The 27,014-nt window shown below is 42.2% G+C and overlaps 1 long non-coding RNA gene across 5 annotated transcripts in view; it reads right to left on the bottom strand.

Annotated features, from left to right (window-relative positions):
- Positions 1-27,014, bottom strand: part of LOC149856695 (uncharacterized) — a 279,751-nt gene that overhangs the window by 177,655 nt on the left and 75,082 nt on the right. The window contains exon 1 of one of the 5 annotated variants that reach the window (XR_016438384.1): positions 22,963-23,047. The exons of the other annotated variants lie outside the window; for them this stretch is intronic. This is a non-coding gene — a long non-coding RNA (uncharacterized LOC149856695). Of the gene's footprint in view, positions 1-22,962; positions 23,048-27,014 lie in introns of those variants that run through there. 5 annotated transcript variants of the gene reach the window in all.

The raw sequence follows: 27,014 nt of genomic DNA, 5'->3' as shown, positions 1-27,014 counted from the left end.
GTCTTCCTATCGGAACAGGAAGCTGACTGGGAGAAGGTTTGCCTTCTGCAGCTTTGCTCTCCTGAGAAAAAACCTTGATTCAGGTGAAAGGCAAATAGAGCACAAATGCCTCTCAGTTCTCTAAATGTGCACTTCAGAGTTAGCTCTTCTCACTTCTATCATAATGTATTTTCTACAGAGCAGCAAAGTCCTTGCAATGGCCAAAGGACTTAAATCAGTAGAAGGTCATTTCATTTGATGACTCTGACACAATGGACCTCAATTCCCCAATGCCTTCAGAAGCTGAGTGTAAAGTGATTGTAAAAATCTGCCGGGTCAAAACACCATTTCATAACAGACGGGAACAACTCCCCAGGGCACAAGACAGTAGGGGTTTAAGCCCATTAGAGACTAGAGACCTATTCTAAAATTGGAGTTTTCCCAATGGAAAATGTCATTTTTTTCCAGCAGAAACGCTGCCTGCATGCCTCATGCTCCCATTCTCCCCTGTCGACTGAGCTCCTCTGCTTCAACGACATACCCAGGAGCCAGGACAACCTTCCTTCTAGGAGACAAGAGGTATTGTATGATGGGAATCTTTGATCAGGATGCATCCTGGGATATATGGTCCACCCAGGAGAGAACAGAGACTCAAGGTAAGTGAACTACAGCTCCCATGAGGCATTACTGCAATGTATCCAAATTAAAATAGTTGGGGTGGGGGTTGGTTTTGGGTTTGGGGGTGGAAAAGGGTTGGGTTTTTTGATTTGGGGGGGGGGGGTTTGCAAAACCAAAGTATTCCAGCTGGAATGACTGACAAAATGCTCTTCAGAAAGCACAAAATATTGTTTAACTGGAAAAAAAAACAATTTTCCAACAAAAAAAACAACAGATTATTTTGACCAGTTCTAATTCTGTATTACTATACAATGTGACTTAATGTACCAAAGTAACAGAAACATTAATAGCTTCTGCAGCAGTGTCTCTCACCTTTATATCATCCTTTCCTTCCCCTTTGACCTGTCTCTAAAGGATAAATTTATGACTGTTCAACACTGTATCATAAAGCCTATGCTACTAAGAACGAATTCAGAACCTTGTGTAATTCAGGTTATAGGAGCCTGTACTTAGGAAAATAAGATGTAAGCTCTACTTCCTTCATCCCTTTGGCAGCCCTGTTGTATAGCATAGTCTTTGTACCTTTACATGAGAATAACTTTAGTGATTGCAGTGTACAAGTGTGCTTAGTTTATTAAAAAAAAAAAAGAGAGAGATTTGCAAGGATGAAGCCCTGTACAGTTCCAGAAACAGTCTCTTCTCCCTCCACTTCTGCCGTTAGGTTTGATTCATAGCAACTGGTCAAGTAAAAAAAATGAGCTTTTTTCGAATCATTTTAGTGATGGTTTTCATACCTGTCAACCATTCAGCCATTTATAAAGCCACAAGCACTGACTTCACAAATGATGTGAAAGTCCAGAATCATGACAGCACAAGAATAAGTCTGAAGTGACTGGAAGCCCACGGACCAAACTGTCTTTTTCACTAAATGAAGGAGCTGGACCGCAGACAGAAGAGAAAGTGGCTCTGTGATGCTGGGGCACTTTCAGATGACAAGAGATAATGAACCCTTTGTATCTACTTTTATGGATTTTAGTGAATCTTTTAAAACAACATTTTTGATGAGGTTTTTCTTTGACTTTGGACTATCTTACAGACCTGATGCTGCTTTTAGAAGGTTTTAAACTGGGAATTGCAGTTTAACTGCTAAATACAGACAGATTCCAGCCCTCGTTAGATTTAGCTAGATTGAGCATGAAGGATTCCAGTTAATCTATATTCCTAGCCCACCCAAATGAAAACTCTTGGGTATGTTCCTCACCTCAATGTCTGTGCCCATGCACACATGAACAAGGGGCCACATAACTGGAAGTGGAAATAACAGAGATGCCAAAACATGGCTTCATTTCACGTCCAGTAGACAACTGCCTTTAAAAAAAAAACTATTGATAGACTCATGTGCCTTTTACGCACATTTCCCAGGCTTTTTGATTTTGATCATTCCTGCAGCTTCAGATGTACTGGATTGAAACTTGCCTGGCACAGACTGCATCATTTGCCTTCTCTTCGATGCCAAATGCTCTTGCTTTTCACATCTCCTTCCAGGATCTCAGAGCATGCAGACTAGAAGCCATCTGCAGAGGTATTTTTTTCAATTATCATCAGTTAATTTTGCCATATAAGCAGGAGCCAGACTAAAACTGAGCCCAGATCCCAGTGAGTCTTCACAGCTATCTTCCATCTACCAGTAACTGTATTTGTAGCTCAGTTTCTTCCCTACTTTGCTACTGAAGTTAGCCAAGAATTCAGCAGTTGATTCCTGACACAGAACAAAAAAAATGTGGTTTCCAAATTAAACTTCAGGAGGAATTTTAAAATCCAACAGAATCTAATTATGCCAAATTGTGATCTGGCCAAGACTCCCACCTACGCACTGTGGGATCTCTAATGACCGCAAAAGGTTTGAATTTCACTTTAAAGTCTCACGTAGGAGGCAGCACTTACAACAACAGAGCCCCATATCTTGGCAGTGGACCCCTTTCCCTTCCTTTCTTATGTCGTGGATTTAGCGGACTTCACAGGTTTGTTGCAATCTGACAGGGTTGCACCAGGAGCATTTCTGCTGTGGCCTTAAACTTGCAGCCTCTACCACCCCAAACACTAGACCCCTTTGACTAAAGGCATCAAACACTTCCTACTCACCTGAGTTACCACGCTTACCTTATGAGACAGTCCAAGACTGCTCAAAGAAAACTTCAGCTTTTTTAAAGTACGGCACATCACGTTCCTATTGGAAGTCTTTCTGTTGGAAAGAATCTGATTCTGTAACCCCTTTAGGAGATAAACTGACTAATAACTCCACTACCACCACTGCCCATTCTTCCCTCATTTCTGTCACCAGATGAAAACCAGGGTGTAAGCCAGCACAACAGACAAACTGTGAAATTACCATAATGGGGTGAAGATACCACACACAATTTCCCCTTTGAAAATACTGTCTGATTGTCTGGCTGAATTGCCCTGGGGTTGTCAATAAAGACAATGCCTTTGATGTATTCCCTTGTATTGTAAAATCATTCTAATTGTAATTCAGACCATTCAGATATCCTTCCCTTCAATTTATGTGAGCAGCTGTTGTATTTTTCTAGTTGCCTTTGTTATGGGTTTGTTGTGGCTTTATTTTTAATCAGATTGGCCTATTTTGACTCCTGTCAAGAGCTCTTGTGACATCATCATAAAAGCAGCTGGAAAAGACTACAGCTGCGCTCATGAAAATGATCAATCCACTAATGAGCCCTAATGACAGTCTTATCCTTGAAGGATGGAAATAAAACACCACTGCCTCTGCGAGTCAGGCCTCAACAGCACCTTCCCCAGAGTGCTGAGCCCATTGCCAAGATAAGAGCCAGATGCAAAGACTGATGCTAGATCCAGACCTGGACTTGCCTTAACTTGAGGGCATTTGGATTGAGTCCACATTTCTCTTGTATGCGACTGTTAAGGAGCTAAAGCACTGTTTTAGATTCATGCTTTTATGGGGAAGCTGGCCCAATTCCACCGGCATGTAACTGTGCCAAAGTGAGCTGTGTACATGGGAGGACTTAGGTGTCTCTGAAAATCTAAGAACTGACACACAACCTTCTCACTACCATTTTGTACCATGCCCACTTCTGCAGCAGCTAAGACTGCTTGAAAAACAGCCTTAATTACTTCTCTGTTGTTATTAAATTCAGTGCGCTAGGTTTTCAAATTGAAATCTTGTCATACTCATTTTTCCTCCTTTTTCCATGAGCTCCCCCAGCCGTGGTAAGAAAACTGCTTGCCAAAAGCTGCAGTAAACACTAAGCACCAGCAATAAGTATTAACCATTAGCACAGCCTCTCCACACAAGGTAGTGCAAGCTACTGATATTAACATGTCGTGAAGGCTGCAGGCCTCAAGCACTCACGCACCTGTAAGTCCTTTGCCTTTTTAAACCATCGTATTATAATACTAGTATAGCCCACATGTATGCAGTGTAGTTCCCTATCCAGCTACTAACGCAAGGTCTTCCTTTCCAAGGATACAGAGCAAAATGCTAAAAACTTGTCATCCACTACTGCAACATTTTCCAGTTTCTGATGGGTAGCTCTTCACCTTGAATAGCAGTCAGTTAGTGTAGGAAATATTAACTTGCATATTATTAAAAAACATATATATGCCTTCATTGGGTTGACTGCGCAAAAATCCTGTTCACTCCCCTATTTAACACACCACATGCCTTCCCCCTCAAAAAAAGTACAGTACATTTGTCCCATTTCTACAGAACTTTGCCCTCCCAAAGAACCTGAACTCGCATATAATGTGGGAAATCCTCACAAACCAAAGAGTTGCAACCACCTCTGGCATGAAGTGCAGAATCCAACTAAGCCAATAGCACTTTACAATATATGCAACTGAAACTACCAGATCTCCTCCACAAAAAGCTTATCTGACTTCATGCAGGTAAAGGTGCAATGGGATCTAATGTGGGATCCACACAATTGCACCCCCTGCCATGCCATACATGCATGGCAGTACGCACAATTGTGGGATCCCACATTAGATCTCACTGTGCCTTACCGCCAGTACAGTGGGAGCCTAGGATCATGATCCTGCACAGCTGATAGGGCTCACAGCAGGGGCACCCGTTCTCTCTGCTCCCACAGAAGTCAATAACAAAATTCACATGGCTATGCCTGCTCAGTAGGTTTGCCACATCACGCAGCAGCACCCTCAAGCACACCATGCTGCTCCCCTACACTGCTTCCTATTTAGGAGGCAGCCCATGCTAAGCAGCGCAGCATGTCTGAGGATGCTATTGCCAGAGAGAGTATTGTGCAGTAAAAGCCAATGGCAACAGCATCAAATTAATGCTATTCCTTTTAGAAACTCTCACCAGAAAACATTAAGCAATATTATTCATCGTGCTTCCTGTGAAAGGTTATTCTATGTTATTCAGTCTACTTTTTCCTTTTCTTAATTTTGCCTAATACAGTTAATATTCCTACCCTAAACATTTCAACTTTTCTCTTGGTATTTATGTATCCAGTCTAACTGACTGCAACTAAATCTGGTTTTTCTAGATACAGGCTCTGTTCCTAGTTCTTCCAAAGACTTTGAGCAAGTCACTTTATCTTCCTGGTGGCACTGCTTCTCCCATCGCTATAATGGAAACTGATTGTTTGTCCTTCTTTGTAAAATGTTTGGAAATCTACAGTTGAAAAATACTATAAAATGGCAACATCCATTCTTCTTCAGATATTTGTAGGTTTATGTCCTCTCTAAAATATTGGTAGCTATCTATCATGTCTCCAAACACTATCAGAAGAGAGCTGAAGAGAAACACATATTTGGATCAGAAATGCAGTAAAAATATTATGGCAGGCGAGGTTCTTTGAGTAGATGTGAAATCTTTTATTAGACCAACTGAGTAGCTGGAAAAAAATTTTTGGCAAGCTTTCAGGCGCAGACACCCTTCTTCAGGCATAGTCACCCTTCTTCAGGCATGGGGAGTCTCTGCTGTTCTGAGACTCCAAGAAATGAAAGAAGCTAAAAGTGTGGCAGGATGTCAGTGAAAATGTAAATAGGAAGAAAGACAAAAGGTGAGGCAGAGAGGTGAAGCAGAGGGGGGAGGTGAATGGGGAAGAGAGTAAGGACAAAAAGGCTAAGGGAGACAGTACAGTGATAAGAGTACAAGGTAGAAAAGAGGCTGTCAGGCAAGTACCTGGTGAATCAGATGTCAGGCAGGTTGTAAAGTGTCATAAAACCAATGTCTATATTGAGTCCATGATTTTTTGTATCCAGTAATTTTTTTCCAACTACTCATTGGTCTAATAAAAGATATCACACCTACTCAAAGAACCTTGCCTGCCTATGTCCTTAGACCAACACAGCTACAACCAAAACCCAATAAGAGTATTATAATTTTGTATTACCATTTTTATCACTTTAATCTGAGATGCAAGGCTGAACTGTGGTTCTGTATTTAAAAAATCTTAATCAGAAAGTCTCACTGATGTTTTCAATGGCCTGACAAATTCTACTGCCAACACAGAATGAATAACTGTGTCTCATAAAATTCATACGTCTTAGCCTAAACCATTATCCAAATTGCAGAGATTCTTATTTCTTTTGGGGACTTATTCTACTAAAGTATCCAAATTCTCTGAACTTTGAATGAGTCATGATCAGGGATATGTGGCAGGAAAATACTCCAGGTTTTTTGTGTGTGTCCAAAACCAGAACCTCAAATATGAATGCTTTCAAACATCTGGGAAGCTGGGTGTTAAATCCCTAATTGTGAAACCAAATGTTTTGTTTCTGGATCTCATCTAAATCCAACAGGAGGGGCCTATTTTCCAGTTCTGGATCCAATAGTAGAAACAACAAAACACCCCAAAAAAATCTAGCTCAAAAACATTATCCTCAAGCTACCAAAATGCTTCAAGTTGTCCACCAATGAATGTGGCAGATATTACAAAACTTTCCCCAGTCTGGAATAAAGGATCTCAATAATGACTTGTGAGATCACTGAGCCTTTGATTCCAGTTTTAATCCTGAATTTAGATAATAGAAGCATAGGGCTGGATGGTACTTCAAAGGGTTATGCAGTCCATCCACCTGTTAAGAGACAATATCCCTGTTAGTGAGTTGCCTAACCTGTTCTTCAGAGTTTCCACTGACATGGATTTCACAACGTAGAGTTATCCTTATTATTAGAAAATGTTTAATATTTAATCTAGATCATCTTTGTATCAAATTTTTAAAAATTACTTCTCAATTACTGCCAGGTCAGACCAGGCCAGGTCTGCTACCGTTATGACAGTAATTGTACCACCTGCAGCTGTCAACACGAAGAGCTGGGCAGCAGGAAATAACTCTATGGTGCCAATGGCTTTAAGCGGAGGAGCAACCTAGAGGAGGGTACCAGTCCTTACCCCTAGGTGATGAAGGAAATGCCACCAAAAGGCAGATGCCATGGCAGAGTGGACTGGCTCTCCAGCCTTGCTTGGCAACCAGTCTAGGACTGGAACCCCAAATGTGGATGGACTGAAGATCTTTGTACTAGCAGCTCCTGCAGCCAAGCTGGTTCCAAATGTATTGCCTTATGCCTTTCCTTTAGGATCAACCAGCTAGGCCAAGAGGGGGACATTGATTATGAGCAACTCAAGTGTCTCCATATCAACTGCCCAGGCCATTGCAGCCAAAACTGAATGGAGAGGATACTCCATCTTTGCTACTTGCATGGGCACAACACGTCCATCACAGGTTACAAGCTCAATTCAACTGGCAAAGAGCAGAGCCTGATGGGTCACCTTCATCAGTGGGAGGAATCAGTTGTGTTCCACTGGTCAGCTACCACCAGCCTTAAGCTGGGAAACCTCAGCCAGTAAGATGCTAACCCACCATGGTCTGTCTGCCTTGTTTGATTCATGTGGCTAAACCAAAAGTCAAAAAACAGATAGTAAATCAAGTACCAGGCAACAAGAAAAGAAACTTTAAAACCTTCCAGCTAGGAAGCTGAAAGGCTGGGAAGCTGGAATGTCAGGACTATGTGTCCTGGCATAAATGACAATTTACAGATGTTGGACAATGTCCAGAAGACCACACTGATTGATCAAGAACTGCAAAAACTTAACATCAGCATTGTAGGAGACAAGACTGGCCAACTCAGGCTCCATTCATGAGGCCAACTACACCTTTTTCTGGGAAGGCAGGCGTGCAGAGCATACTCACCTATATGGGCTCAGAGTCAGTCTGCAACAGGTTGGTCAAAACCATCGAGATCCCCACTGGAACATTAGATCACATCGTCTCACTCTGACTACAGTCAACTGACAGTTTTGTTATCATCATTAGCACCTATGCACCAACTTTACCAGCAAGTTCAGATTATAAAGATAACTTCTACAATGTTTTGCACCAAGTTATTGAACACTTATCATAAAAAGAGAGGCTCCTCATCTAGGGGATCTGAATGTTTGAGTAGGTGCAGATCACGACTCTTGGCCAACCTGCCTGGGACATCATGGCATGGGGAAAATGAATGATAATGGCCAATGTCTTCTCGAACTCTACACCTTGAACCACCTGTGTATCACTAACACCCACTTCGTAGGCAAAAAGCATCAAAAAGTATCATAGAGACACCCACAATCTGGCCACTGGCATTAATTAGACCTTGTGATCACCAGGAGGAAAGACCTGCCCAGTGTGCTACACACCCATGCTTATCACAGTGCAGATTGTGATACTACTCCCTTACTGTCAGCAAAGTGAAAGTGCCAAAGAAGCTGCATAAAGCCAAGCACAAGAGTCAGACAAGAATGAACAGACACAGCACAAAAGTCAGAAGCAAGTGCCTCGACTTTCAAAGAACCTTTGAGCTAGCTATATGTATGAAAACAACAACTACAAATGATGAAGGAAGTTGGAACTTGGAGTGGACTAAGAGTAGTTATCCAGGAAACAGCCACAGAAGTACTTGGGAAAAAGAAATCGTCAAATAAAGACTGGTTTGAGGCACACTCGAAAGAGATGCTACCACTTGTTGAGGCCAAGAACACAGACGACCTGAAACACAATCAGAATCCAACAGAAAGTTCCAAGGCTAAGCTGAAGTATGCCAGGGCAATGGTACAGAAAATGGCCAGATGCTGCACCTGTGTCAAAAGATACAGTTTGCCTCAGACACAGGAAACCTGAGAGTTATGTACGATGGCCTGAAGAAAGCCTTTGGCCCAGGTGTCACTAAAGTTGACTCCCCCCCACAAGTCTCACAATGGGAAAGTAAAAATCACTGATAACAACAAGCAGATGTCACACTGGGTCAAACATTACTTAGAATTTTACTCCCATGAAACAGAGTTGAAAGTCGAGTCAGTGCCTCTTCTGAAAGGTCTAAATGTACTGGTACAGCTAGACAAGGAACCTACAGCCGAAAAACTTAGCAAGGCCATAGATTCTCTAGCAAGTAGAAAAGCACCAGGGGTGGATGGCATCCTAGCTGAGGTTCTCAAGTGTAGGAAGGCCAGCCTGCTACTATATCATCATCAACTCCTAGCATGCTGCTGGAAGGAAGGTCAAGTACCCCGGGACATCAGTGATGCTAACCATCATCACTCTACAAAAAACAAGGGAGACAAGGCTGACTGCACTCACTATAGGAGCATCTCTCTCCTCAGCGTCACAGGCAAGGCTTTTGCCAGAGTCATTCCGAAACATTTGCAACAACTTGCTGACCACGTCTACCCAGAATCACACTTAGAGCAGAGAGCAGAGAGATACAGAATGGACATGATAGTCTCCTTATGCCAACTGCAAGAAAAATGCAGAGAACAAAATAACCCACTGTATTTGTCAACCTGACAGAAGTCTTCGATACTGTCAGAAGAGCAGGTTTGTTCAAAGTCCTGGTAAAGACTAGATGCCCCTTAACATTATTCAGCATGACATGCTCTTTCCATGAGAACATGCAGACCACAGTCCAGTTCGATGGATCAAACCCTGACAGGTTTGAGATGAAGAGTGGGGTGAAGCAGGATTGGGTTCTGGTGCCCACACTCTCTGGGATCTTCTTCTCTATGCTGCTGCAGTATGCTTTTGATGGCTTGAAGGAAGCCATATACCTTCACACAAGATCAGATGGCAAACTCTACAATCTATCACAACTAAAGGCCAAGGCAAAAGTGAGGCACATACTCATTAGGGAGCTCCTTTTTGCTGATGATGCTGCACTCAGTCACTGTCCATGAAGAAAGCCAGCTACAAATACTCATGAATTGCCTCTCCCATGCTTGCAGGATGTTTGCCCTGACCTTCAGCATTAAGACTGTGATCCCAGGATAGGGTGCTCATCAGTCACCAGCCTTGACAACACACCTCTCAAGGCAGTGAACAAGTTCTGCTACCTTGGATCCATAGTGAGCGACAACCTATCACTGGATGAAAAGCTAAATATGTGCATTGGAAAGGCTGCTATCACATTCGGTAAGCTCTCCAAATGAGTCTGAAACAATATAAAACTCACAATCAAAATTAAGCTGCTTGTGTACAAAGCCTGTATCCTCACTGTCCTTACGTAGTGCAGTGAGACATGGTCACCATATGCATATCAAGAAAAGAAGCTGAACAGCTTCCACCTACGCTGCTTAAGGCACATCCTTGACATAGAGTGGCAAGATAGAATTACCAACACAGAGGTCATTGCCAAAGCCAATCTACCAACCATTATTGCACCACTCAAACAGCAGAGCCTATGCTGGCTTGATCATGTCTGCAGAGTGGAAGATGGGCATATCCATGAGGACGTTCTGCATGGGCAAACTGCAGGTGGGGAGAGAAGAATAAGGCACCCAAAACTGCACTTCTACAAGCCGGACATGAAAAAGGCTTTTTGGAATCAAGCCAAATTTTTGAGAGGCCTTAGCAGGAGACAAGACAAAGTGGCGCTCCCTTCTCAATCATGAAGTCCAACATCACAATAAGAAATGGTCACTCACATTACAACAGAAACATGACCAAAGGAAACAGCCTGTGAGTACAGTAGCCTCTAATGCTATGTATATCTGTGACAAGGACCTGAAAGTCTAACATCAGTCTCTACGTCCACAAGAGAAAATGCACCACCCATCAGTAGAATAGCTGCAATATCCACCGCCAGTCGCTTGAGGGGCATAAGTTAAATGTGAAAGGAGCACAGCCCTACACCCAAAAAAAGCCTTTTGTCACAAAACTGGAAGCACAGAGCATGAGCCAGTCTGCTGTTCGTCTCTACTAACAATCTGTCTCTACTAACAATCAGGGAAAAGAATTATCCTCGGACATTAAAAAGGCACTAATAGAGAGGGACTCACCACTTGAGCAACAATAAAACCCAACAAGGATCTTCACTTGAAATCTGGAGCAAACCTAGGATTTCCTTCAAATTCATGAGAGACCCAATTAACATTCTGAAATAATTCCCTGCCTCTCTATAATTACTGGTTTCAGCCCAGAACAAGCATGGCGCCAACGCTGCCCAGCAGCATTCATTTTTATAACAAGCCTCCACATCCTAAATTTGGTTTTTGTCATGTCAATCCCAAAAAGCACCATGTAGACATTAGATTTTAAAAACAAAACACCTTTTGCCTTTGGACATAAAATACTGAGAGGCTTTTTATGTGAACCAGGGATCAATACATAAATGGCATTTGTTTTAGCAGTTGGCATACAGATGAACAGCAGAAAAGCCTGCCCTGCATTACAATAAGTAGCTTGTGCCTAACACACAAAATATTTAATCAAATCAAATAGATAAAACAAGCCAAGTTTATATATGAAACTTGGAACTTGAATAAAAAGCAAGGAGTTTTTTGGAGAGCAATTTAAAAGTTTTATTGAATTTTCTATTAAAAAAGATGGCAATAATACTTGGTAAATAAACTTCTGGAGCTCACAGTATTAGAAAGAGACAGAGAAAAAGTTATTTCTGAATGACAAACAGTACAAAATACCAGACCACATTACTCTGAGACTGAGAAAAGCAGGCACAGCCAGCTGTTTGGTGGCAATATACATTTTCCATTCTTAATTAAGAGAACAACAAGTCCTAAGCCATAGTCGATGCAAAGATTTGGAAAAAAAAGAAGAAACTTAAGTATCTTCTGATTCTCTAGTTTAGTTAAGTGTAAAGTAAAATGGGCAGTTCACTATATGAGCATAGATCTCTTCTGCCTTAATTATATGACACTAGAATCAACTTTCCTAGAAACTTCAGGGTAATTACAGTTATGTGGGAAGGGTGGGGCAGTAGGGAAGAAAGGAGGGGGAAAAAGAGGCTAATATTTTCATCCTGTGCTGTGATTTATCACTGTGTAAAACTGCACTTTGGAGATGACACATGTAGATAGACTCTCTATGCAGAGAAGTGACAGGGTATACAAATCTCATAAAGAGCAGAAAGTCTTTGGGGAAGATGGAAATGCTCCTACCACTTCAGCTTGGGTTGTGTAAGGCACCATCTGGAATACGTGTCAGTGCTCTTACACTGGTCTTTAGCAGGTTGCTGAATGGGCAAGGACCATATTTCTGCCATACCCTCTACTGACCTAGGCACAGCCAGCAGGACTACCCAGCCCCCGCGCTCCAACACTTTCTGTTATATTATAGCTACTATCATGGGTGTTCCTGACTGTTCCACTGGAAATTTTTAAAAGGCTTCTCTCTGATTCATTACAAACCTGGATATTTTATTTAATTTTCCATGGAAGTGAAATTAAAAAAAAAAAAAATGGAAACATTCCAGTTCCGTTCAGATTTCTAGCACTAAACAGAGTCACCAGTGACTGTGACTTCTGGGACTGCATAGCCCTGACCTTGTGGGACTCACCAGGCTGCTCTTGAGGAGCTGGTGACAACCCAGGGATGTAACTGTATGCAGATATGAATTCCAAACCATAACCAAAGGTCTGTGCCCAGGTGCCATTAAGTGGAAGTTGGCGATCCAGTATGCATCACGTGCAAAAAAACTTAGCTTATCTATCCCTTTAACCAATTCCAAACCCAAATACTGTTTGAAGTTTTAAAAAAATGTTAATTAAGTGTTGATGTGCAATTTGCAATTCCAGGCCAGACACTGGAAAAGAAAGACCCAGAGGAAATATTTCACCAACCTCAGCATAGGAAGCACTGAAAGATCTTACTGAAAAACCTAACCTGAAGAGACATCTAGCCTCATTCTCAGCAAAAAAAAAAAAGTTTCCAAACTCCTGTGACTTCTTCACACAAACTTCTGAACCCTAATTAAGAAGATCCCTACAGCTCCCACTTTACTGGTAAAATTAGTTTTGTTTGCCTGCAAGGCAGAAATGTCTTTTATCACCTATGGTGAAAACAACCAAAATTATCTAGTGAAAACCTTTGAGGTGAAGATTTTTCATGTTAGGTGAAAATAAACCAAACCGTCTAGTGAACGAGCCCTTTATGTGAAGATTTCACACAGCTCTCTGCCTACAGGATTTCTAATCGTAGTTTTATTGTATCATTTTAATCCTGTTACATAAAAGAGACAATATGAAAAGAAAGAGCGGAGTAATATCAACAAGCTGAAAAAGATGAGACCTGAACTTAAACATATCACTGCTCATTTCCACTTCACTGCATCTATTCCGCTCACAAATGAAATTTCAACATCCTGCCAGATATAAATAGAGCTAACACTGTCGCATCCCTAAGGATAGCGCACTTCCACAGAGATGGACAGTGTCTAATTATTCAAGTATTGGGATGGGGGAGACGGGTCTAATTCCTGGCTCTGTCTTGCCTCATGATGTTGGCAAGTCTCTTATCCCATGTGACTGAACTTCTTGGGACATAAAGCATTACTTATTATCCTTCCTTGCACCTTCCCTGCTTGCAGAGTGCTACAGGATATTGAGTAAAGAGCACTGTAAAAGTGCAAAATATTATTATGCAACAGAATACCATCTGTCTGGACAGGTCTACATTAAAAACATGTATTATTAAAAGAGATTGCCTTCACTGCCAATGTAACCTGAGCCAATATAGTTTGATATTATTATATCCAATTAATATATGATATTATTATAGCCAATATTAAGTCAAGGTAACAGTTTTGACTTTGAACCTGCAGGGGAACCCGGGGTTTAACTCAAGCTGCTGACCAAAGTTTAAAGCGGACGCTACTTGCCTTCTTTGAAATTTTATCTCAAGTCAGTTAATTCAGGTAAGCCAATTTGCATGACAAACACTGCATTTTTCAGTGGAGACACCCCCTCAGTCAAAGCAGGAGCGTGTGTGAGAACTCAGAAATCTTAAGTATAATAAATAAAATGGGTTTTAAACCACAAGAGTATGTTTCAGAGTTGCCAAGCTGTCTTAAATGGAAGGCTGAAGACAAGTGATCTTTCCTCCATGTAATTCCTCTCTCCTGCCACAATTGCAAGCATTAACAGAGGCCAGCAGGCACGTGCCAGTATTACACAATTGTGCTCCCTACATTTAGTTTGGGGGTCATTTTACTTATTACTAACCGATGCAGGTTGTTTCTTCCTGAAGGGTAAATCTACACAAAATGATCACTGAATAGTTCTGCAGATTTCAAAAGATGCATTTGGCTGTAGTAACATTAAACTACACTTGAACTTTTGTAAACCTAATTTTCTCTTCTAGATCAATATACCCAATATAGGGCATAAGAAAAGAAAATTAGATTTTCTGTACTCCTGTGTTTTGAAATAGCCTATAAGCAGACCCTTTCTGTTGGCTAGCAAAAACTCATCTCTTGTCAACTGGAAAGAAATGTTGGTAATTTACTGTTTGCAGAGGGGGAAAAAAGCATTGACACAGACCTGAACTTCTGGCAAATTATGACTCGTAACATCTTATTCAGTGATTCAAATCTTCTCACCCTGGAGTTTTATAAGGATATAGATGAGTTTTATTTCATTGTTTACATTGGACAATGTCTCTATTATTTGTGCTGCAGCCATCTCCTCCCATAGATCACATAGGCTATTTGGACTTTTCTTTAATGCATGTTTTTCTATATACCTAGTGACACAGGATGTATAAAAGAACAAAAACTGGAAACATTAAAGGAAGAGTAATGTTTGTAGTGTGTGCAGTAGAATGTGCTCCCAGTCCTAGTCCCGATATGAAATGCCTAATAATTTAAAGAATGGGGTGGCTTCTGAAATAGTAATATAGCATTCCTGCCAGGCTATGCATATGAAAGCAGAATATCAATATTTACTTGGGCTTTCAAGAGTTTTTCTTTTACATGGCAATTGTTTATTAGCTTTTTAAACAAAGCATAGCATATCTAAATATTAAACTAGCAGGTATGCAGAGGTCAGAAGACAAACACAACCTTGGAACAGTGTTCTGTATTTGGCCTGGGCTTTGATTCAGCTCCTCCTGAAGTCCACAGTAAAAAATTAGTTTCTATAGCAGAAGTCTTACACTCGATACTGTATATCCAAAATGAACGGAGAGGAGAGAGTGGTGTTTAACTCTCAACCGCTATCTTAATTAGCCATGGTCATTATTCAAGGAAAATGCCCCTGAATTTCAGACCCAGTTCCACGTCCTTTGAAGGCTATGGAAGTTTTGCCTGAATCAAAACTACAACACAAGGACCTAAAAGAATATGTTGAGAATATGAATAGAGAAAATAAAAAAGAGAAAACCTTCCAGATGCCAGCTTTTCATTACAAATCCAGAATACTTTTTCTCAAAACCATCCTCCCAAACTATCCTCCTCCTCAAAAGTCTTACATTTTAGCAAACCCTACAATTAGAAATCTCCTCTGCACAAAGATCAGACAGAAATGTGTTTCTGTGCTTTATATTTTAATGTAACCTGTAACAGCAGGTACAATAGATATACTGATAAACGCATTTGTTTGGAGTAATTCATAGTTGTCCAAATATTCGCTAGTATTTATTTGTGTTATTATTTACAATGTTTTCTGTGTGCATGAAATGTTTTACTAAGAACTACACAGTAAAATTCACCTAACACCTACTCATCAGGGTGTTACAAACAATAGCCTTGACATCTAATTCTCACTAAAGTACACGTGTAGACGCACCCAATGTGCAGTAGCCTATTCTAGTGTGCATTAAAACAGCATTTAAATACCAAGCTAGCATGCTAATACACAGTAGAATAGACTACTGCACATTAAGCACCACCTAAAAAACATATGCTTGTGCTACTGCGAATTAGTGCAACCTAATCCATATTTATTTAGTACCTCATATTGGAGGTACTAAATTTAATGTGCATTAGAAAAAGTGTATTAATGCGCCCTGTAACACTTTGAGAAGTCCTCATAAGACCTAACTCCTCACTTAAGCATGGATCAAAGTGAATTTGAGACAGAGAAAAAAGTAAAATGTTGTTGAAACTGATACATGACATCAGCAGTCCCCTACTCATTACAGTAACCTCCATTACAATACGCTTCATTATAGTAGTAATTGCATGCCTGCAAATTCCAAAAACTGGCTTCTAGCTGAAGATTCCTGAAAAAAAAATTGCCTCATGGTTCACACCACAAAAATTAAACCATCTGTACTCAGTAGCAGCAATAACTGAAAGAATAACTGACTGAAAGAAGAGTACAGGAGGGCTGCTAATGTCAAGTCATATCTTTTTTTTTTTTTTTTTTTGTAATGGAAACACAGCTAGCTAATATACTTGTTTGCGAGGGAAGAAAACCAAATAGGTACTTTGGCAAGAAACTTGTTGACTGAGTTCTGTCATCTAACGTATTGATGTCTTCAATAACAGATCCTTTCTGCTAAGGTTTAAATGGAGGAGGAATTCAATCAAAGTTGGATAAGGCTTGTTCATTTTCAGAAAAGATTTTTGTTTTCACTTGAGGAAACCAAACACTTTGGGCGCTGACAGACGTGCAGCTCCCTGCTGTAACTTATGGTGCCTGGCAGGAAGTGCCATGAGTTACAGTATTTCCTCCGACCCAACGGACATTGGCTGTTGGGTCCAGGGGACTGAGGGATAGAGCTCCAGTTTGGAGCGACTGTGTCTGCCCCTCCCCCTTTCCAGCTCTAGTGTTATCTTCAGAATGGGAGAAGGGGAAGGCGTTGGAAGGAGCTTGGTTTGCTGTTTGCCTAGCCTGTGCTGGAGAGTGGAGTGGATGGATTGGAGCCCCCCCAATCTCCAATCCACCTGCCTCAGCCTCCAGCACAGGCTGGGCAAACCTCAGCTGCTCCACTGCCTTCCCCACGCCCATTCTGAAAAAAAAAAAAACAGAGCTGGAAAGGGGGATGGACAGACACACAGACACTCCAAACTGAAGCTTGATCCCCTAACCACCAGAACCCAACAGTCCAAAGGTACGGGGGCTCCAATCCACCCGCCCCATTCTCCAGCACAAGCAGGCAAACCACAGATGGATCTCCCTCCCCTCCGTTCTGCTCCTCCCATTCTGAAGATAGCACTGGTTGCGGGGCTGGGTTGCTCCTGGTGCTCCACTTTGGAGTGCCTTCATCTGAACCCTCATTTAATGAGAGTTCAGATTATCATGTGATCGTATATTTTTAAAGCATTCTGCAGCCATGCACTTCTGTTAGTGCACAGCTGTAAAGCACTTCAGGGGCTCAATCACACAACAAAACATCACTTCTGTCAGCACCCTCTGTTGTCAAAACTTCTGGTGTTTTTTCACTGGCACCTGGCCCTGTATGACACAGAGAAAATTTGATAATTCTAATAAAAAACAAAAACTGGATGCTACAAAGAACAATGTATGCTTTCAATGTTCTAAATATTTAAAGTGGCACTATGAGTGTTGACAGAGGGAAAACTAAACATGCCCCCAACAAGACCCCTTCAGAGAAAAATTCTTCCTGATGTTGGGGAAAGAAGAAAATCTAAGCTTTCTGCCAAGACAGGGGTTTCGGCAATATTGTTCTGGACTGCTTTCCATCTCTACCCTGGAGATCAGGCAAGCTGCTTTTAAGTACTATTCCAGCAGACCGACCAGTATTTTCCATCTCCCTGCTTCCCATCAGTCATTGTACAATGTTGCCTGAAATGCATTACTTTCCATTAGTCCCTCTAGTATAAAACTAGTCCTTAAAAAGCTCACCAGGCCACATTCTTCCTTCTCACCCTGAGAAGCAAATACACGCATAACAATAACCCAGCATCATCAGAAACTGTCAAGGTTGTAATTGGTGTCACTCTCCTATTCCATCAATATGGTTATTTGTATTTCTATAGCTCCTAGCAGCGCAGGTCACAGATCAGGAATTTACTGTGCTAAGCACTGTCCGAACAGAAAAAGGCAATCCCTACCCCAGAGAGCTTACCAGTGAAGTATAAGAAAACAGATGGATAGAGACATACAAGGAAGTGCTGGGAAGTACTGAGATACTTTAGGCAGTGGTTATAGCACACAACCAGGCAGGTGCATAACTAAGGCAAGGCAAATGGGGCAACTGCCCCAGGTGCTGACTGGGCATTGAGGATAGAGAGGGTGAGGAAGAGGCTGCTACTGGAAGTCATGGGATCATGATCCCATGGCAGCTGGAAGTCACTCTTGCCCATGTCCTGAGCACTCAGCTGTGTCCCTATACTACTGCCACCAGGCAACACACAGGAGCAGAATTAGGAGCAAATATTGAAGCCTGTTGGATGTTAATGGAGAGCATCTCCCAAGCATGTGAAAAAGGTGCTAGTCTGAAATCTGGCAGCAATCCTGGACCAGTGGGACCTCCCTTTGAAAATGACCTTTCAGAAGCAAATCAGAAAGGATGAGGTGGATGGGGACAGGCTTCCAAGAGCTTAGAATAACAAGACACAGATCATTTTTTAATAGTATGGAAGAGGGAGCCGGGAGAGGGAAGGAAGAACAGGGGTGATCTGGTCAGCAGGATGAGCTAAGCCAATTAGTCAGGAGCAGCTCTCTGTCATGGATACCAGCAGGGCAAAATTGCATATGCCAAGACCAGAGAAAAGGATGTTGTAATAATTAGCCCAGCCAAGAGTTATCAGTGAGAATGGACAGCAAAGGTCAAAACAGAGATGTCTTGTAGATTTTTTCTGCATAACCTAGCTATAGTTTGAATGCATGTTCTAGGAAGAGGTCTGAATCGAAGATGACACCCAGGTTACAAACCCGAGTGACAAGCAGGACTGGAACAGAATTCTTAATCTCCTCTCTCCCAGCTCAGTTTATTTCAGCCATGTTAAGCTTCAGGTGATGGCTCTATAAGTAGGTCTCAGAGAGCTTAAGTCAAGTTCTTAATGTGGCAGAAGCAGCTATGTCTGAAACAGGAAAGAGTACTTGCAGCTCATAACTAGTGTTTAAATCTGTGTTTGCCAAAGAGATTCCTCAGTGAGAAAGCATAGAAAGAGAAAAGAATGGAAACAAGGACAGAGAACTGTGAAACCCCAAAGGCGGGAGGGAAGAAAGGAAAGATCCAGTAAGAGTCAAACTGAGGAGGCGATTATAGAGGCAAAGAGAGAACCAGGAAGGAGATTTCAAGAAGAGCCTGACTGATGGGTGAAAGGGACTGATCTGTCAAGGAGAACAGTTCTGTACCTGGAGACTGCACGGACACCAAGTTCATTGGAGCGCAAAGGGTAAACACCAGATTGGGAAAGATCTAAGACAGAACTGGAGAACAGCAACTCCAAACTGCGGATTCAGTGAGCCTGCAGATGAAAGAGGGAAGGAAGGTGCAGCAGTACTTAGATAGATACCCAACACCGCAGCCACTAAGAACATGGCAAAGTCAGGGTCCCACTCCCCAGTGAAATTCCATCCAGGAACTATATTAACGTGCTCAGAACCAACGAACTTGCTGGAAATTGAAGTTGCCAAACCATTTCTTTCCTCTATGAAGCAGGCTTTGCAATTATATTTTGATTTTATCCTATAGACATAAATAGTTTGTTACATTTTTCAAATCTCCAGCTATTATAAACTCTCTGGAAAAAAAGATTGTATAATACCATGTACTTTGTATAAAATGTCACTGACTAAGGACTTTTTTATTAGATGCTAATTATTTTGCAATAATTTTCTCAGTAAACATTGCTTTCAATTGAATCATCCAGCTGCAGCTGTGTCATACTATCTTCAGCTAACTGATCCTCTGCTTTCTTGCTGTCCTTTTAACAAGCCAATGGACACACTATAAATATAATTTGTTTAAGAACACACAGTACAGGAAAGAATAATATCAAATTAACAGTTAACATAGAAGGAATTTCATAACAGGGTCTTTAATGCGCACTGCATTGCCAACTAACATCTTGTGGCACGATCATTGGCTAATGAATCACTTCAAAGCACAGACCCTACATGAGAAACAAGCTGTTATGCAAACACAGTAATTCAATTACCATGGTGGTGGAAGATAGATATACAGTAGTCATGACTATAAACATTATTAAGCAATAGAAATCAAAGATCACATCAAACTCCATATGAGCAGAGGGAAGGTATACAGGCCCAATGGAAATGGAGAATGTTGCTTTCCCTCAATGGAAGTATTTCAGGTATCAGTTTAGCCCAGAATCTGCAGTGGCAAGTCCTGCTTTTTTCATGAACTGTGCTACTTGCATTACATAAGGCCCAACATTCATCATGCACACGGTGCATGCCTACATTGGCCAAGGCCAGCAGATGGGGGACCCTCCTGCACACCTCCCAGGAGCACGCTAGAGCACTCTCCCCACCCCCACCAGTGGGCAATTGTCAGCAGTGGCTGGGGCTGGAGAGGGAGGGGGAAATGGAGCTCCCACCACGATGGCCCCACCAACAGTTTGCTAGCTGGGGAATTTGGAGGAGTCAGGCCAGGTCCCCATGGTGCAGGGGCTCCTTCAACCCCCCCACCGCCCCAGTTCCCAGTGCAGGGAAACTGTGGCCCAGGATGCCCCTCCTGCAGCTACTGGCTGCCAGTGTCAAGAGCCTGGGGACGGGGAAAGGGAAAGTGGAACCAGCCCAGCACCCCCAAATAACCCAGCTAGCAAGCTGTGGGGGAAGCCTTCATGGCAGGGGGGTTCCCTTTCCCCCCACCCCAGCCTCTTGATGGCAACAGCCAGCAGCTGCAGCAAAGCATGGCCCCATGTTTCTTTCCTCTGGGAACTGGTGGCCAGGTGGGGAAGGGAGTCGTCATGCTGCACAGACCTGGGCAGACCCCCCTGACTCCAAACCCAGCAACCTGTAGAGAGGGGCGAACAGCAGGGGGGCTCCCTTCCTCCCCACCCCCAGCCATAGTTCCCAGTGCAGCAAAAAAATGGAGTAGCCCTGTTCTGCAGCTTCTGGCTGCAGCTGGCAGGTTGCTGGTGTGGGAGGGGATGTGAATGGAGCCCCTCTGCCACATGGGCCAGGCCCAGTCCCCACCCCTGATCCCCAGAGAGACAGGCCCAGCCCTGCTCCCCTGCCAGCTGGTGCCTGTCAGCTGGGGGACCCTGACAATGGCGGGGGTCTCTTCCCCCCACCTGCTGTTGAGGGTCACCAGCTGGCAGGGGGGCAGAGCTTGGGAGAGGGGCCACTCCAGCAGCAGCTGCCACAAGAGACCCTGGCTCCTTTCCTGCAGCACCCCTCACGGCTGGACTGCACCACACCGGGGACCTAGGGCCATTGTGGGGACAGAAACACCCCTTCCCCCATCTTCCCTAGCCAGGCTGTCCATGGGGCTGGCATCAGAGACTGTCACTGACTCTCAAGGGAGCAGGATCATCCCCGCGCTTTGGCAGAGCAAACAAGCTCTGCCTAAGGCTAAGGCAGCTCTGTGCAATGCCACCTGGGATGGCAGCAATCACGCTCTATGCTATCCCTCGATGGGCTCTGGCACAGATGTTCAATAAGATAAGCTTGGATGCTTATCTTGCTGGGGTGATCTGACCCCAGCTGACTTCCTGCCCCTTGGACAGGGGGCTGGACCCAATGATCTTGTGAGATCCCCTTCCAGCCTTAATGTCTATGAAATCTATATAGCACTCTAACAGAAAGCACTTTAGGTTAGTACACATCCATCCAAGGTTAACTTACAGCAGGATCTGCCATTTTTAAAGCGCTTTATGTGCCGTGAACGTTTGTTCTGTTACAGTTTGTAGAGCACTTTCTAAGTGCTTAAAGTGCATTAACTGTAACATCTGTACCTAGCCTTAAGTCACTTACCTTGCTTCTAACCAAATCACCCATTATATTTATTATTCTCTATGAATTACCATGAATTACACTAAAGGTTGCCTACTGGACCATTCAAATACTTGATGCACAGAAATAGAGTTGCCTACCATTTCATCACAGAAGCATCACAGTCACAACCTTTAGAATAGTACTGAGTGGCTAAAAAGCAAGGAAAGTTCTCTGTACAACAAAAGATGGACTTCTAATATACCAAATGCTAGTGTGTTAGACAGTCAAAGACACATTGCTGCTAAGATTAAGTTCATGCAAATTACAGCAAAGCCTTGGTTATTCTAAATATATAGGAGAGTTTGAATAATTTCAGATAGCAGAAACTCAATATAACTGATTTGTGTCAGAAGCACAGGCTTGTGGCTAATTAGAGGAGTTTGCACTAATCAAGCCTGAAACAGGGCATCAGCTTATTCCTGCAAATATACTTAATTTTAAAAAGAAAACAAACTTTTATTTAGGTTATGCCATATGTTCTGTGGTTTGTAACTGCATTAACTCATGGGTTACTGAAAAATAGCTCACGTTTAATTTCTTCAGATGATACTCCCTAACTAACAGATTGCCAGTGCAGCTTGCAATAGATATTTGTTTCTAAAACATCTATGAATTATTTTTCTTATTCCTACTGCAGAAGCAGCCAAAAGCCACTAATAAGATCAGAACACCAACATACTGAGCATTGACGTACTCTATTTTTGTGATAAAGTGCATGAAATATTCTTCCTTGAAGGGCAAAGGATTGTAATTCCATGCTCAGTCAAACCACATGACATAAATCCGTCTCCAGTGTCCCATGAACATGCAGTCACATCAGCTTTTTTCAGTTAGACTAAAGAAAAAGAGTCAGGTTTCAGGCAGGATCACCAAATCCAGAGTTAACTTTCTCTAATCTGCAAGTGGTATCAGAATCACTTTAGAAGTTAATACACTGTTTATAGTAACTGCCAACAAGACCTGTATATAATCAAGGGAAGCATTTAACACATTTAAAGTAGGGAACATTCCACGCTGAAAAACTGCCTTTCATCTGGGCCCAAAGAAATGCATGAATCCTTCTAATAGCTACGTTAAAGAGGCTTTTCTTCTGAGCACGCTGTAATGAGCCTTTGTTCTTTTCCTTCTCTTGCAGAGCCCACTAGCCTTGTACCAATGACAGACAAATGCTATAATTTCCTCTACTCTCAAGTGCTCCACGGGTTCAGCTGACCTTTAGAAAAACACATTCTTTTCTCTTGACCATTTTTCTTAAGGGCAACAGCTTTTGCAGAACGTACTCTGTGGTCCAGGACCTCCTGTTCACAGCAAGGCACCATTTGTACTGAGAGTAAAGAATGACGGGGAGGCGGGCACGTTCTGCAGCACAGAGGACCACACCAGCTCTTACAAGGCACTCCCACCCCAAGTGGGCTGGTGGCAAGTGTACAAGAAAAACATTACCAGACCTGACAAGCAACATGCACACAGAGATGCTGTATACAAGGCTCTGCATCTGATGGCACAACTCTTTTCATGGCTAGAGAAGCAGCTCAGACTAGTGCTTTGAGTCAGGACTCCTGGATTCTTATCCCTGCCGTTAAATTCAGAGTGTGGGCTTTGGCAAGTTGCGAAGCCATCTTTAAGACCCGCACCTGCTCATATATTTAACTTGCATTCACTTGCAACAACACAGTCTGGATAAAGGTTCTTCTTAGAGATCCATACCACTTAACAGGATCACCATCTATATACCACACACCATCTACCTCCCCCAAAATATTAGACTAAGTATCTTAGTGTTCAGTGCACTGCCTTTCTTGGATTGTCCCTGAGAGGAGAGGGTCACACAAGATCCAGCAGGGGTTTTATTAAGAAGGCATTGCAAACACGCTGTACAATGCAGAGGGACCAAGCAGTGGTATTTTAACTATGTGTATTTTACCTCCTTGGTGAGCTCAGGGCTGCCGTAGAGCAGTCCCACACCCTTACTCCAACTCCACATGCACCCAAGCCCTGCAGTTAGGCAGCAGACAAAGAGGTTTGAGCAGTCCTGAGCAAATGCCTTCATTTTCGGAGAGGCCAGGCATGGCCCTGGGATGTGCTCTAAGACCCCTCCAAACTGTCTATGGCTGCTGAACTGATGTTTTTTGTGGACTGTGTGTGGACTAGGATTGGTTTCCAGCAGGTGAATCACACTGCATGGTGAGACAGAAGAAAGGAACAAGCCCCAGACAGAGGAGTCAGGATAGACAGGTGTGTCCATGAAGTCTGAGAGGTAGGGCATGAAGTATTCCTAATCCACACACCTAGCAAAAGGAAAAAGCCAAAAAACTAATTAGAGGCCAGCTGCTCAAACTATGAGGTATCAAAGCCCTTTCTACAAGTAACTCGTTAGTCATATAAGTAGCATTCTACAAAGTATGCCGGGATCAGAGGTCTACATCCCTCCATGGAAGGCAGCTGTCTTTTCCTGAAACTCTTTGCTTTCTGACACTGAAGCTATTCTGTCAGCTACTGACTACTACTCTCTGTGGCTATGATAAATATTTCATAACAGTAAGGGTCCTAGCATCCCTGTCCCCAGCAGCCTGCTGTAAGCATACCTATTTCCATTATCTGAATTTAAATTTGCTCATTGAAAGCTTGGCAATAGACTACAAAATGCAGTTGTTTTGAGCCCATCTATTTGCATGTTAAGTCTATTGATTTTATCTTATCCTTCTCTCTAAAGCTTCTGCTCAAACCTTTCATCACAATTCCACTCTAATTAGAGACAGAAAAAGCAACATCACGGAGGACCTGGACATTCCTGCAGACTCCAGGGCTGTCATCATCATTGTTAATCACTGCTCTTGCTTCAGTGCAGGAAAACAAGCCCTTGTATTACCTACATTCAAAATCAACACATAATCAGATTCTTGAGTTTTAAAAATGGTTTAACTAGTTGTTAAGCTCTATAACACAACAGCTTCAGCTCAGCATGTGGAAAGAACAAAATTAAGCAGACTGCTTTCTTAAACATTTGTTTTGAGAAATGTCACTGACCGTGAGCTCAGAGAAATCAGAAGAGGAGGAGTTTTTCTTATTGCAATATCACAATTCATTTACCCACAGGGTTTGAGATTATGCACTTTGGGATCTGAAGAGGCAATGGAAATGTTGTACTAGAGCAACAGGGATCTGACGAGTTTTCAAGAGGAAAACATTTTTCTAAATGACTATAAGATGATGACCTCTTCATTGCTATGACAAGTTCATGTATGTGTGATAATGAGCAGGCTGAGACTATCCAGACCATTTAAGACACCCTGAGAAGCATCATGAACATGATGGAAAAACAGGACTGTGTTTATGTCATTCTGTTTCTGAAGAGGGAAGCCATTTAAAATATCCCAGCAGTAGCCCTAATTTTTGAATATTATACAGCTATCAAGTGTACTCTTCTTCATTACTTTGTTTAACATCTACACTGCAATCACTTATCTCATTTTTTCAAAACAGAGCTCCCAGCTCCAGCTCATTTGGAGTCTAGCATGCCTCTGCACTGAAATCAAAGAAAGGGAAAATAACTAAATGCTTTACATATTTCGATGTTTCAGAGAATGTCAAAAGTTTTCAGCTACAGCTCCCCACATTAGGAACTGCCCCATCTATGCCCAACTGCCCTGCTTCCTGTTAAAGAACTTCAGACAGATATATGCATATAACTTTAAGCAGAAGACAGCCAGATTTTATATTGGAGTGTACTTCTTATAGGCATTAGATAGGCAAAGTTTCATATTCGGAAATGTGTCCACTTATTGGCTTGAACATAGGCTCTGATACCAAGCAGTACTCACTCCAGTTTGTTTCAAATGAACTATGCACCTGAGTAAGTACAACTCCTCATAGGGAACACTAGATGATTTGATGATCTGTATTAGAAACATACTGCAATACCTGATGCTGGCAACATCACAGAAATCCCTTAAGAGCATATATTGTGTATGTTATATGGCACACCAGGTAGAGAATTGCACTGTGTTCAACAAGAACAGTGAACTCTTTCCCCTAATGTGATTGCAGACATATTATTACAGCACTTCTATTAGTTTAAACAGACTTTTATCCCAGGCCTGTATAGAGTACTTTGAGGGCTGGTCATGGAATGTAAATATTTGCCCTTTATATATATATATATATATTTTTTTTTTAACCAGAAGTGGTCCCAAAACATAGACCTCACATTTGAATCCAAGCCTTTGTAAGGGCATCTGTAAAGATGCTTGGATCGAGCAAGTTTGCCCTGGGCTCAACTCTAATTATATTGAAGGCAGAGATATTTTCCCCCAGCAAAGCAATAAGACAGGTTAAACAAACGGCAAAGTGTAATAAAATCAGACCAAAGAAAATTGCCCCAACATCTGCCTTTATTAAAAGCCTGTTTGCTTTTAAAAATAAGAAGAGGCTAATAGAAGCCTAAATCTTTTTTGCTTGCAGCCAAGAGTCAGAGATTCATTCCCCAGAAGTCACTGGAGTTACACTGCTGTAAAACTGGTGCAGTTAAGAGAGGAATCAGGCTCATAAGTGGGTTCTCCTCAGATTTCATTGGAGTTTCTGTGTAGACTAGAGTCCACAGTTGTAACTTGAATTACAATGCAGCGAAAAGCTCTTGTCTAGACAAAGCCAACCAGATAGTATTTAATAATAGCAGTACTGCACATGAAGCTTCAGCTTCTGCCAGACTGAGTTTTGTTTATTTGGCCAAAGCCCAGCAGACAACATCCTGATATAAGTATCTGCATGCACCACCAACAGAAGCATGCTGCCCTCCTGCTCGATCCTACAGTGGGGACAGGAAGCCAACTAATCACCACTGGTCCACATGCTTATCCTGGAGCATGGGCTCTCACTGTAGCATAATGCAGCTTCATTATAAACATTGCTACTTCTGTCAGCTGTGACACTCCTTATGCAATTAACTGCTTTATAAAGAAATCCTGAAGTACAATTAATTCATGGCCTCTCCCATAATATTCCATTAATTAGCAGTAAAAATAGGTACATCTGCCAGACTGGCTAGGCAATTACGTAATACAGAGAACTCTGGTGCTCAAAGTATGCTAATATGATGGTAATTAATATCTTCAGAATTGTATTTAATGACTCTGTTCGGTGGCTGAAGAATTAACTCTCCTTTTACCAGCTCTATTTTCTTCTGCACTTAACATGTAATAGCCCAAGACTATGCAAAAGGGGAGACGCAGGAGGGAGCAGGAAGGGAGAAAAAAAATTCAGTTCATG

This window comes from Crocodylus siamensis, chromosome 10 (genome assembly GCF_052110815.1).
Source record: "Crocodylus siamensis isolate JL-2025a chromosome 10, ASM5211081v1, whole genome shotgun sequence".
NCBI classification, from domain to species: Eukaryota; Metazoa; Chordata; order Crocodylia; family Crocodylidae; genus Crocodylus; species Crocodylus siamensis.
The sequence above is the reverse complement of the archived record's forward strand: the minus strand, read 5'-3'. Positions and strand labels throughout refer to the sequence as shown.